The following is an 11559-nucleotide window of genomic DNA, read 5'->3' on the forward strand; positions in this document are numbered from 1 at the left end:
GATATCCTTGCGTTAAGTAATATCTGAACATTGTGAAGCAAAGATGAGAAAAAATTTATTCAAATTCACCAAAAAAAAAATTTCGCACCCTGTATTACAAGAATACAGTACATGGCTGTTGTGATTGTAATAAGTTATCCTTAGGGACAATTAGTCTATTTATTATTTGATTAAAAACAAGTCATAGTATTTATAAACAAGTTTTATCAAATACGATTGTATTAAAAATATTCTAAGAACGCATGACAGTCAAAATGTTTACAAACCGTGATACTTATTTATAAGAACTTGAGTATTTTGTGGAACTAAATCTTCAGTACACCCCAACTTCAGTATGATATTAAGTATTCCCCAATTGTCCCTAAAAGTCGAGTTTCTTATAAATGGTTACCTATTTTTCAACCAGCGAACTTTTGAGTGCCAGTTAGGACCCATTAAACCTACTCCGGTTTTATCAGCGATCATTTATTCAACCCGGTTTACAGCCACGGATTTGCCAATTCAAACAAAAAAAAAACAGACTCGCAAGTCATTTTAACACCAATGGAAACCTGCTATCCAATCCAATCCAGGAGACCCAACCACCTGCCTGCCTGTCTCTCTTGCCATCTCTTTATTCATAGCACAATCAACTTAGCCCAAGGCGTCACGGAAGTAACGCCAAAGTCATGCAGTTAGCTCCCCACCACCACACCACATCCACCACCCAATCCCGACTTCAATGGGATGCTGAAACCGAAAACCTGCCACCCGAAGCAAAGAAGGATAGGAGGAGGAAAAGGATTCCATCCACCGCAAAGCGATCTCAATGTTCGACTCAGGTTTTGCGCGTTGCGCCGTTCCGATGGCGCAAACGCTCGTCGCCGTTTAGGGGTTTTGATATGGTATGATATTTCGCGAAAGGTTTTATTTTTGTTTGTTTCCTCCTTTTTCTTTCTTGTTTCGAGAATGCTAACGGAACACACCATCATCTCGACCCTTTTTTGTCCCTTTATTTACGCACGTAGGCAAAGCAATTGGCAGCGCAGCTCTACGCCGGCGTCTTTCCGACACCTTATGCAGGCCACATTTCCGTGTGTCTAAGGTTTTCTGCCTCGTTCCTCGCGGCTGCTGGAACGATCAAGTAACGCGACCCCTCGGTTCGGCTAGTGTTGCTTTATGTTTTCTTCCCTTATTTACCTTCGCTCTGTCGAAGTGGTCTGTCTGCAGCGTTCGGCTCGAAGCGCGGCCCATAGAGAGTGGGCTCTTGTACCAACCTCTTTGCGTGGCCTTGTGGCTTCGCCGAGATTACCTCCGCGTTTCAGATTTATATTTGCATAGAACCCAACCCGAGCCAAAGAGGGATTGACTTATTTTTCTCTGCAGCGCACACTGTTTTTGATTACTGCATTTAATCCTGCACCGACACCACCACCGGAGAGATCCGCTGGGAACCGTTTCCTCGTTTTCTTCCGCGAACTAGATCCAGCCGGCACAGAGTCAGCCATTGCGAGGGATTTATTTCGTTTCGTACATGTTTTTTTTCTCCATTCTTTTTCTTTCCCACTTTTCATGATCCTTTGCCTTCTCGGCTTAGGTTTGGAACTGCAATCTCCCTTCCGAAGATATTCCGTGCGGCTGGGCTTTCACCTGCCACCCAAACCCACACTCACACATACATATACACAATCGTAAGCACACCGGAGAAATGAGAACTCCAATTGATGTCACGTTCCCATCTTCCCCACCCGTCTGCTCCTTCCTTTCCTGGAGGTCCATTTCACCCGTTTTTTCGCAAAGCCATCTAGCCGCCTTTTTAAATCCATCGCCCTTTTTCCCGGCGTTTTCACTGCGCCGTTTCGGACGGATCACAATCTCGTCTTCAATTACACAGTCGTCGTCCACAGTTGGCTCGGCTCACGCGGTTCCGGGTGTTTCATCACCCAACCCCCTCCTGCTGCGCGCCACGTGAAAAATGCACTATAAAATGCAAAACTGCAACAACTGGGCGCATTGAGTTTAGGGGGCGGTAAGTGAAGGGGGATGGTTTGCTATAATGTCCGGCGATGCTATGGCATCTCACCATGGGGACAACACACGGCCTGAAAAGATTGCTAAATGATACGGAAATTTGCCGCCGGACGAGTCAGCGCCTCCATCATCGAGCGCGACCGAGAGACGCCGGAATGTCGAAATGGAAAAGAAAAGGAAAAAATAATGCTCCCTTCTCATTGGAGCTTCGTTGTGTTGTCTTTAGAGGTTGGTTTTGGCTCGACGGTTCAAGGGGTCAGGGAAAAATGGGCCGCTTGAAATCGGTCTCCAACGGGGTGAGAAGGTGCGATTTTTCCCGAGCACAATCGTGCGACGCTTTCACGCGCTTGGCGTTTACAAATATGCGGCGAAGGTACAGTTTAGCATTTCACTCACTTTCTGTTTGACCGATCGTGTAAAAACTGAAGTTATTGTTATTATCTCTTACCTAAAAATCTTAATACCGCTTTAGAAAGGAGAAAAAAGCTGTATCAATTTTCGCATCGCACGATTACACACAAGTTCGTGTTTCGTTAGTATGTTTAAATGTCACCATAAAAAAAAACAAAATGTTACCAAAACTATCTACTAAATGGACACCTGGCGATGTCTTCCACTTGGAAAATAAAAAAACAAATTCCGAGAAAACAGAAAACGAATCCAAAGCACAGCGTTCTTTTTCATCAAACAAATAAATACACCCCGCAGGGCTGTAGCAGCTTTGTTTCATCACCGAACAACAACAAAAATTATCATTCTATCCAAGAAAAACCACCTGAAAATCCTCGGCCTGAAAATATCTCTTTCGTCACCTGTTAAAACCAAGCGCTTTTGTACAAACGTCCTCCCATTTGCGTTGGTTTGGAAAAATGCAAACGGGAAAAATAGGAGCACAGTAAATGGCAACAACGGGACACTCGAGATACGCGAACACACACACACGTAAACAAACTGCGGATCTCCGACCGGAGTGGTTCGTTGTGATGGCGGAAAATGGAGCTAAATAATGATTAAAACATCACACGATGCGCGATAAATCCACGTGCACACCGAAACCCACCCCCACATCACCTTCCCTTATCGCCCTCACCTTTCCTCATGGTTTTTCCTGGCAATGATCGTCGGACGAGATCGTGGCGGTGATGTCGGTGAGCCGGTGGTCCAGATCCCCGCCGTTCGTGTCGGCCGAGTTAGTGTTTATTCGAGCGGGTCGGAAAAATATGAAACTTTGCAAGACATGGAACCGAAGCAAAAGACCAGACATACTGTTTTTCTTTTTCGGTTTATTTTTTTCCCTATTCTCGCAAGTGCTGGTAAAAGTTGCAACTAAAGGGAAAACTCTGTGTGGAGAGGAGAAAAAAAATGATTACAACAGAGACAGAGAATGGCTGGAGGGCAAGAAAAACCTGCCTGCCATAAATACACCGCCAGCAATCAGATTGGAACGGAATTGGCGGCTTGATTGCGGAACGCCGCACACCAATACACACGCGCAGACAAACCCTCACACGCTTGACATGGCATAAAAGTTTTCCCAACGGTTCGTCACATTCGCGGGATGCATTTTCCGCGCCGGTTCTCCATGGACCGAGAGGGGGTCACTTTGGCAACTCACTCACTTTTGCCTTTCCCTCCTCCCCGTGCCTTTCGCGGACACCGAAGGTCCGAATTTATTGACACCGTTTGGCCCCGAAAACTCTCGAACGGCTTGTCGGTGCCTTTCGAAGGAGGGGGTGGCTTTGGCAGACCAACATCAATCAATTTCAACCCGACGAAAACGGACAAACGGATGGAGTCGAAGGAGGTGTGTGGAAGCTTTAGCAACTTGTGAACGAACTTTTCTCGAGCAGCAAACTTTACCAATTTATTGCCCCAGCTATAAGTTTCTTTTCGGGTTTTGAAATGTACAAAATCTCGAAAACGAATATCCGACCGGCATGTGACCGATTGCTGTCATGTCACGTTTTAACTATTTTTTACGAAACAATTTCAGTGCAAAAAAATGCATTTCGCTCTGATTTATTCATAAAAAGACTGTAGCTTGAATTTCTAGATATTTTATATATATACATTTCAAACCTGCTTAAGGTTGGTATTAGAGCTTTGACACATCCAATTTTGTCATACAATATTGCATGGATTTTTTTTGGTTAAATCAAAATTATTTGATTTTTTCGGATCGTCGTATCCACTTTTGTCTGTCACCAAACCCCAAAAATAGTACTTTTATCTACAAAAACTAATTAAATTAATTTAACTTTCATATTATTTTGACAATCGAATGACAGATATAATCGCATGGCTAAATGCTAATAATCTCATGTGATGTGGAAGAATTATTTTAAATACCAAGATATTTTGAAAATATTGGCCAATTTGAAGGACGCCTAATCTTTTTTCTACTATGAATCTTCTTCGTTTTACCAATGCCGTGAGTGATCGATGGGCAATCATGTTCTCAATTCACCGTAGCCCCAACACACTGAGCACGGCGGTTTAACAGGACTCCGGTCCATAAAATCACCTCAAGCGAAGTCGTGCAGACAAATTATGCCATATTCATGAAGTGCGTTTACCATTAGGAAGCCGCCCACTCGCCCGACCGGCAACTCCAACTCGAAGGTGCACATGAGCAGTTTCACGAATGCACACAAGCATAAGAGCACTAAAGCTCAAGGCACGCAAGGGAGGAAATAATGGTTGCAATTATTTTCGGCCACCTTTAATTTTGTGCATCATTTTCAATTTGTTCGCTGCTCCGACTCTCGTTTGGTGCGCTCGGTTCGGCTTTGCTGCATCTGTTGCACCGTGGAGGAGTCGAAAAAAACGCTTCTGCACTGTGTCGATCGTCTGAGGCGGCGAAAAGTAGCGCACCTAATTGGGAGAGTCAGCTTCTATCCGGCGTTGCACAACTTCGAACCGTTGCGGCGACTACTGCTCTGAAATCGGCGATCCATGAAACCTTGGTGGAGGATGCACCTTTCCGGACAAGGACTGCCCCCCCAGGGGCTGTCCGTCTGAATGGATGGATGAACGGACGTTTCTGCATCGTCCTCCTTTCAGTTGCTCTCAAGGAAGATCTCATCCGTGAATGCCATCTTCGCGGTCACCTGTCGGTCGGCAAAGCCAAACTTCTATGTTGTCTCACTAAATTAGAATGTAGCAAGATATTTGAGGCGCGAAGAGAGGAGACGATAACGAAGAGCAAGGGAAGGATGGATGGTTTGAACGGTTCATTAAGTGCGACTGTTTTTGTACAATGAACTGTACTTTTAATTTTTGAAATGTGGTTAATATTGTAATCTGTGACGTTTACGAATCGAGAAACAAAAGCTCAGTGTCATGGAAAACGTAAAAGTGATAATATGTTCATTTGAAGAACAGGTTAAATTTTATTTAGTTTAGTTTAGAGCCTTTCATGCTCTTCACTTGATCATGCCTACATTTATTCCAATATGGAAGCAAAATTAGATGTTCTAACCATGCCACTCACTTACGGGTCACGGTTTTAAGCAGCCTAAGAAAGGATTTGCTGGAAGAGAATTTACAAATCTGTCTACATTTAAACCATCTCTTTCTTCTTGTTAGTAAAAACAACAGGGTCATCTGTAACCCTGTCCCAAGTGTTCACCAATGACGCAGATACATTTTCCGAAATTCTACGTTCCACGTGATATGAAGACAACAAAGCAGATTACTTTTCATTTGTCCCACATAAAACTAGCCATAATCGCCATCCACTAACCAACACCCTCGGTTGTACATAGACCTAGAAAGGGCAAACGTTCGATGAGTTCGATCGGTTCTTCCATCAAAGCTATCTCGGCTCGTTAAGCTCCACACGCCACTCTTGGCGATCCGGTTCGGTTTAACATAGCATAAGTAATTTCGACGAACGGTTAACCATTGCAATGGAGTGGTTGCTGTTGATACGGGGATGATGATGCTGCTGCTGCTGCTGTTGCTAATGTTGCTGATGGTGCTCGCCAATAAATAACTCATCGAGAGATAGATTACTAGCGGAGGCCCACGATGGACGATAGAGATTTTGCCTACTGCCAAAGCGGAGCAGCGAAATAGACGAAGCAGAAAAATATCGAGGAACCGTACGTCAGATCCTCGAAGGGGGAACTTGAAGGAACGGGGAGTGGTGCTGCGGTTGTGTTGGGTTTACTGTGCTGATTATTATTACACACGGCCCGGCAGAAAACGGGTTGCGGCCGCCGTTCCGGAATGTGAACCCTGGTCTAAATGGTGGGTGCTACCACGGCCAACTTCCAAGGCCTCCCCTACCTACGAGCAGGCTGCGGATGTCGATGGACGATGTGCCAGTCTGCAGCATAAGATCCGACACTCGTGGGGGGATCGAATCGAAGGAAAGAATCACGACAAAACGATCCTTTCATACACAGCTTCGTCGAGCCAGTGGCGCGTGAGGTTAGGGAAGCGAACGGAGGCTTGGCGAGGGTGCCTTGCCAGCTCCGGCTTCTGATGTAGTATTCCTGCAACACCTACGGCACTAGTAGCTCGCCAATTTTGCCAGCACGGAAATGGGCTTTTAATGCACCATGACGGGGTGGTGGCGGGTGGATGATATGAATATGAGATGATCGGAGCATCGTTCCCTCATTCGCTCCGTCTAGCATAAACGCCTTGCTGTAGCGTGCCAAACGTACCTCATCATCATGCTCGGGAGACCCGTGGTCACCGTCTGGAGGGTACTGTTAATGCCTTTTAATCAATGCGCTCTTTTGGTGGAAGTAGGACGGACGTCGCAGACCGGAGAGGTGTTCGATGAGTTGGAAGGAGTGCATGATGAAAGCCATGGTCTACCCGGTTAACTGATTCTAAGCCACCGTGAAACGAACCTATCTATCGGGAGTGAAGTAAATCCAGCACGTTACGAGACAGTATCGGATGGAAAGAGAATGATTTAATGAATAGCGTCGCGTAAGTAGCTGAACAGAATTTGAAACCATCTTCTCACTCACTTTAAATTATTTTTCATATGAAATCCTTAAAAACTTGCTTTTTTATGTCAAAATTTCATTGAGAAATTGGAGTTTTGCAAATGAAACTTAAAACATCCGATAATTAACAATCGTGTTGTCAATCAAACATTTTATTTGAGTTTGAGGATATCATAAAATATAGAGCTACAAACATAGACTCTCGGCGAGATTGATCCATATGAATCGTGCAACAAAAACAGGTGTATGCCTTTCTCATTATGACGACTTTGGGTGTATCAATAATCTTTTTCTTTCAACAATCATGAACTTTTATTAATAAATCTCCCATTTATATTACTGAATCTCATCAAAATCGAAGCAAAATGTCATTCAGCTTCATGAATCTGAATCTCTACTTCTCAGCTCTAGTTTTAAAGCAAAAGTCTTGGAATGTCCCATTTCATTACCAACGAATACACTACATTCAATCCAAATTAATTTTTGCGAATGCTCAATAGCGAATTTTTTTATGCGTGCTTCATAAAATAAGAAACAGTTCAAATTATTTAGGCACTACAGAAAAACCAGAATGGGAAGAATTTGATATTTACATGATGCTAAAACTTTGAACTTTGTTATTTTAAAATTGGCACAATAATTGATTTTTTTTGTAAATATTTGTTAGCTAACCTAGTCAACAAATTAAATTTCCTTAAATTGCGATTTCAATCATTAAAAAAACTAACTAATTTACGAAAGTCCCTCTTTCAATCAAGATATCACAGAAAACGATAGTAACCAACTCGCTTCAACCATTCACGATGTCCGAAAAAAGGATTCTTCAAAAGGATTCACCGCACGCTCGCTACCTTTTTACGAGCTACAACATTTGTGCTGATGTTTTGCGTCTCTTCAGTCCTTTTTTGGTCGAACTGAATGTCAGAGATTATTGCCGACCGAGCGAGACACAGCAGTGGTGTGGAGTATTTTAACCTAATTGGCTGCCAACTCGAACCGTAATGGATGGTGAGGTCTGTTCTTCTGCCGTGAACATAAGCGTGACATACATAAGCCGGCGTGATTAAAATCTTACTATGGAACCATTTCCCCCAACATTGGCTGATTGGGGCGGTGGGGGATAAACACTAAAAAACCATACAACGGACTGCATTGTGTTGGAGATCTTGCTTGTTGCAGTGAAAGGGGGAATGTTACCAGTTTTGTATGCGGACTTTATAGAGCTTTCCAGCCGATGATGATTTACTGAAAGCATACCAGCTGTAGAACGAATGGTCGGGCATTTCGTTACGCACGAACGCACAGTTAAAGTCCCCATTTTACTGCTTCGTCTTTTTAATTCTCGGTCCGTTTGTCATTCTTTATCCATTGGACCTTGGTGCACTTGAACATGGCCATGACAGAGAGCCACAATCGTTAAAGTTCACAACAGTAGAATCCAAAATAATCAATAGCAGGCCACTGAAAATGGTTGATCCAACTACAATATGCTGGATCAGCACCATCCACCACGCACGGTGCATAAACATACTTTGCATTCCACGGAGCATTCCTGCCACAAAAAAGGGTTAGATCATGATCGAGAGCCCATCAATAGAAGCAACCGTTCGGGGTTTCATACCGGCGCAAACAATAGTGAGCATCCCCCAAAAAAGAGGTGCGCATTGGAACACATCGTAAAGCTAATGGAAAATGCAACAGCCGCACACGGTTGTGACGGAAACGAACCGAAGAGAAACAACAAAGGGACGGACGTGCAAGTGATCGAAAATGATGGGTTCGATTGGATTGGGACAAATCGTTACGGACAGAAGTAGGACTACTTGCCTATCCCTTCCTGTTTATCTCATCCCTATGCTCAACTCCGTAGCTAATGCAGGCTGTACGGTCGGAGTTGCCTACGGTCTAAGCGCCGGGGAAAAAGGGAGAAGCAGAAGCAAAAAAAGGGGCGCTTCGTGTACGCCCGTCCAAATGCAAGCGCCATTATTGTGACCGCTGTGAACGTTTCCCCAAACCAACCACGAGAAAGAGGCCAGCGCGCGGTCCACACTCACACAAACGAGCGGCAGAAGTGCAGATGAACGGCTGCAGTAGCGTCGAGGGATAAAAAGAGGCGACTGCACCATGGGCAGTTACAATGGAAAAACGCAAGGAAAGTCTATTTAACCTATCAAAACTCCTGGATCCGTTTGAATCCATTTTGAAAACATTATGGAGGAGGTATTAAAATTTCTTATAAATTAATAATAAGATATTTTTTCTTAAAAATAAGGACTTCCAATTAAAACAACATATTCCAGTTGAACCGGTTCAGTGAGAAAGTTTGTAGTAGGCGTAGAATAAACTCACAAACAAAACTCTGGTTTCAGAAACCAATCAACTTGCAAGGAAAATAATAATAATCGTATCTAAAGCCAAACCACAATTTTGTAGCAATTGTGTGTAACCAGAAAAAGTCACATCGAAATTTGTCGACAGTGTGAGAGCAATGAACATAGGAGATAGGGAGAAGATTTCCTTATCTATAGCCCCAGAGTGATAATGTTCGGCGTTTGCTGCTTTTTGTTTTCCTCTGACAGCGGACCCACTGTGCAGAGACCGGGTAGCACTGGAAAAAATACTCGCTTTTGCAATTTGTTTGTTGTTCGTTGTCCGTCGAGCAACTCCACCTCAGCATCCGGAAATTAGCAACCGGGAGCAGAGACGAAAAGGCACTTTACAACACGCTAGCAGTCTCATCCTAATTGCACGAAGTAGGCTGATGATAGCTTCGCAACGAGAACTATCGCCAATGCCTGCCGACGTGGTGGAAGGAAGCTGTGTGTGCAGCAATCGATTATTCGCAATTTATCACAAACACGCGCAAACGTTCCTGGTTCAGCCACCCGAGGGAGGGAGATTTCTAGTTTGGGAACCTTTTTTTCATGGTCACCAGCGTTTGCAAAGGGGGTGTTGCTCCGCTGTTTTCCGGAGGAGATAGAACCGGGAGGGTGGTCGAATGGTTGGGAAATTGCTACTTTCCCGACCCTTCGTCGAGCGGGAAGATACGACCCATAGAGTGGATGTTGGAAAGCTTACCTTGGATCGCTATTCCATTCCGCTTCATCGGACGATACTCTTGTTCTACTTTCGTTTGCAGCTCCTTTAGCATTTGGGCATCATTTCATGCCACAGAACACATTGAACCGACGCCGATCTCCTCCATCCAATCATCCGTCAATTGCACGCTTTTCATCTTGAACTCGCTTGACGATGGCATCCTACTCTCGCACATATGATCCTTTTTCGCCTTTGCACAAACAGCACGCAATATTGCGATCAAATCCATCCGACGCAACCGAGAAAAAGGATACACGTCCTGGTTCCGTCGAGTGTGTGCGTGCTTTGATGCTAGTGTTTGTGCACTATTGCGTTACGATGATGTTGGTGTCGCCTTTCCCGATCCTGTGGGCTGCGCTTTGTCTTTTATCCTTTCCATCATCGTAGCAGCCAGCAAGCTTGATTGTGTACAGGCGAGTTGTGTGTTTTTCATCCTCACACCCGTCCTAATAACCCGGTGCGCACAAACGTGTGCGTAGGACGCGGTACAACACACTCCATCATTTTCGTCCATCCATGTTCACCGTTCGCTGCTGTCTCACTACAGTTCAGCTGCCGTTTCCCTTTAAGCACACTACCTGAAAGCACAAACACACACTCACAACACGGCACACGTCCGCTAGAACACACAATGCTTCGCATCGAACATTTGTTTCTTTTGTGTGTAGACGACTTTTGACTTCCTGATTTCCAGTAAAAAAAAACCATTGGACGCCGGAATATCGGTTTCCTTATTTCTGTAGATGCAGTTCACTAAACACTTCGCAGATTATTCAAACACCATGCCACCAAGCTGAAGTCATGCGTTTGTTGGTTCCGTTTTCTATTCCACGCAAATCAGCATTTTACCGCACCGAGGGGTCAAAGAGGCATTGGAAAACGAAGCGGCATTACCGTAGGAGAACTTTGCGACAAGAGAGGAATGGAGGAAAGTGTACGCAGTTGTCTGGATGAATATTCGTGGCAAAACGTCCCTCGGGAGAAGCTTTTAACAACAGTTTGCGTCGCTTCAAAAGTAACTGCACTTTAAATGGAAGTACACAGATGAACTCAAGAATAAAGCAAATTCTAATAGCAAACCGTGTTTCACTTCAAGCTGCTCCGTCGTCCAAACGTGATCTTACACCGTCGACATTCCGAACTGTACTGTTTCGGTAATCCAAGAACTACTTGCGGATTAAAATAGTTCCTGAAAAAAGAATCATGATTCCAGTTCCTGCGTACCGACTGAAAATGATGTTTAGTTCGTAAAAACATTCTTTAAATGAGGGATAACAGATATAGTATCATTCCACATGTGTCTCTCGCTCTGCTTTAATTGTTTTCTCTGTGAAATAAAACGGTACAAAACTATATTTTGATCTAAACTTTTTCTAGTTTGTAAACATTCGGTCTGATCCGAATCCGAAAAATGTTCTCCATCTCTAGTTTTAATTCGAACAGTAATCCACGCGATAATTACAATACTTTCGAAAATAAG

The 11559-nt window shown here is 44.1% G+C and overlaps 1 protein-coding gene across 1 annotated transcript in view; it reads right to left on the reverse strand.

Annotated features, from left to right (window-relative positions):
- LOC131266840 (probable serine/threonine-protein kinase DDB_G0282963) overlaps positions 1-11208 on the reverse strand; it is a 71773-nt gene extending 60565 nt beyond the window's left edge. The window contains exon 1 of the mRNA XM_058269497.1: positions 11170-11208. The gene's annotated coding sequence lies outside the window, so the exon portion shown is untranslated. The remainder of the gene's footprint in view (positions 1-11169) is intronic.
- Positions 11209-11559: the final 351 nt, after the last annotated feature.

The sequence above is a fragment of the Anopheles coustani genome, chromosome 2 (genome assembly GCF_943734705.1).
Source record: "Anopheles coustani chromosome 2, idAnoCousDA_361_x.2, whole genome shotgun sequence".
Classification (NCBI taxonomy): Eukaryota; Metazoa; Arthropoda; class Insecta; order Diptera; family Culicidae; genus Anopheles; species Anopheles coustani.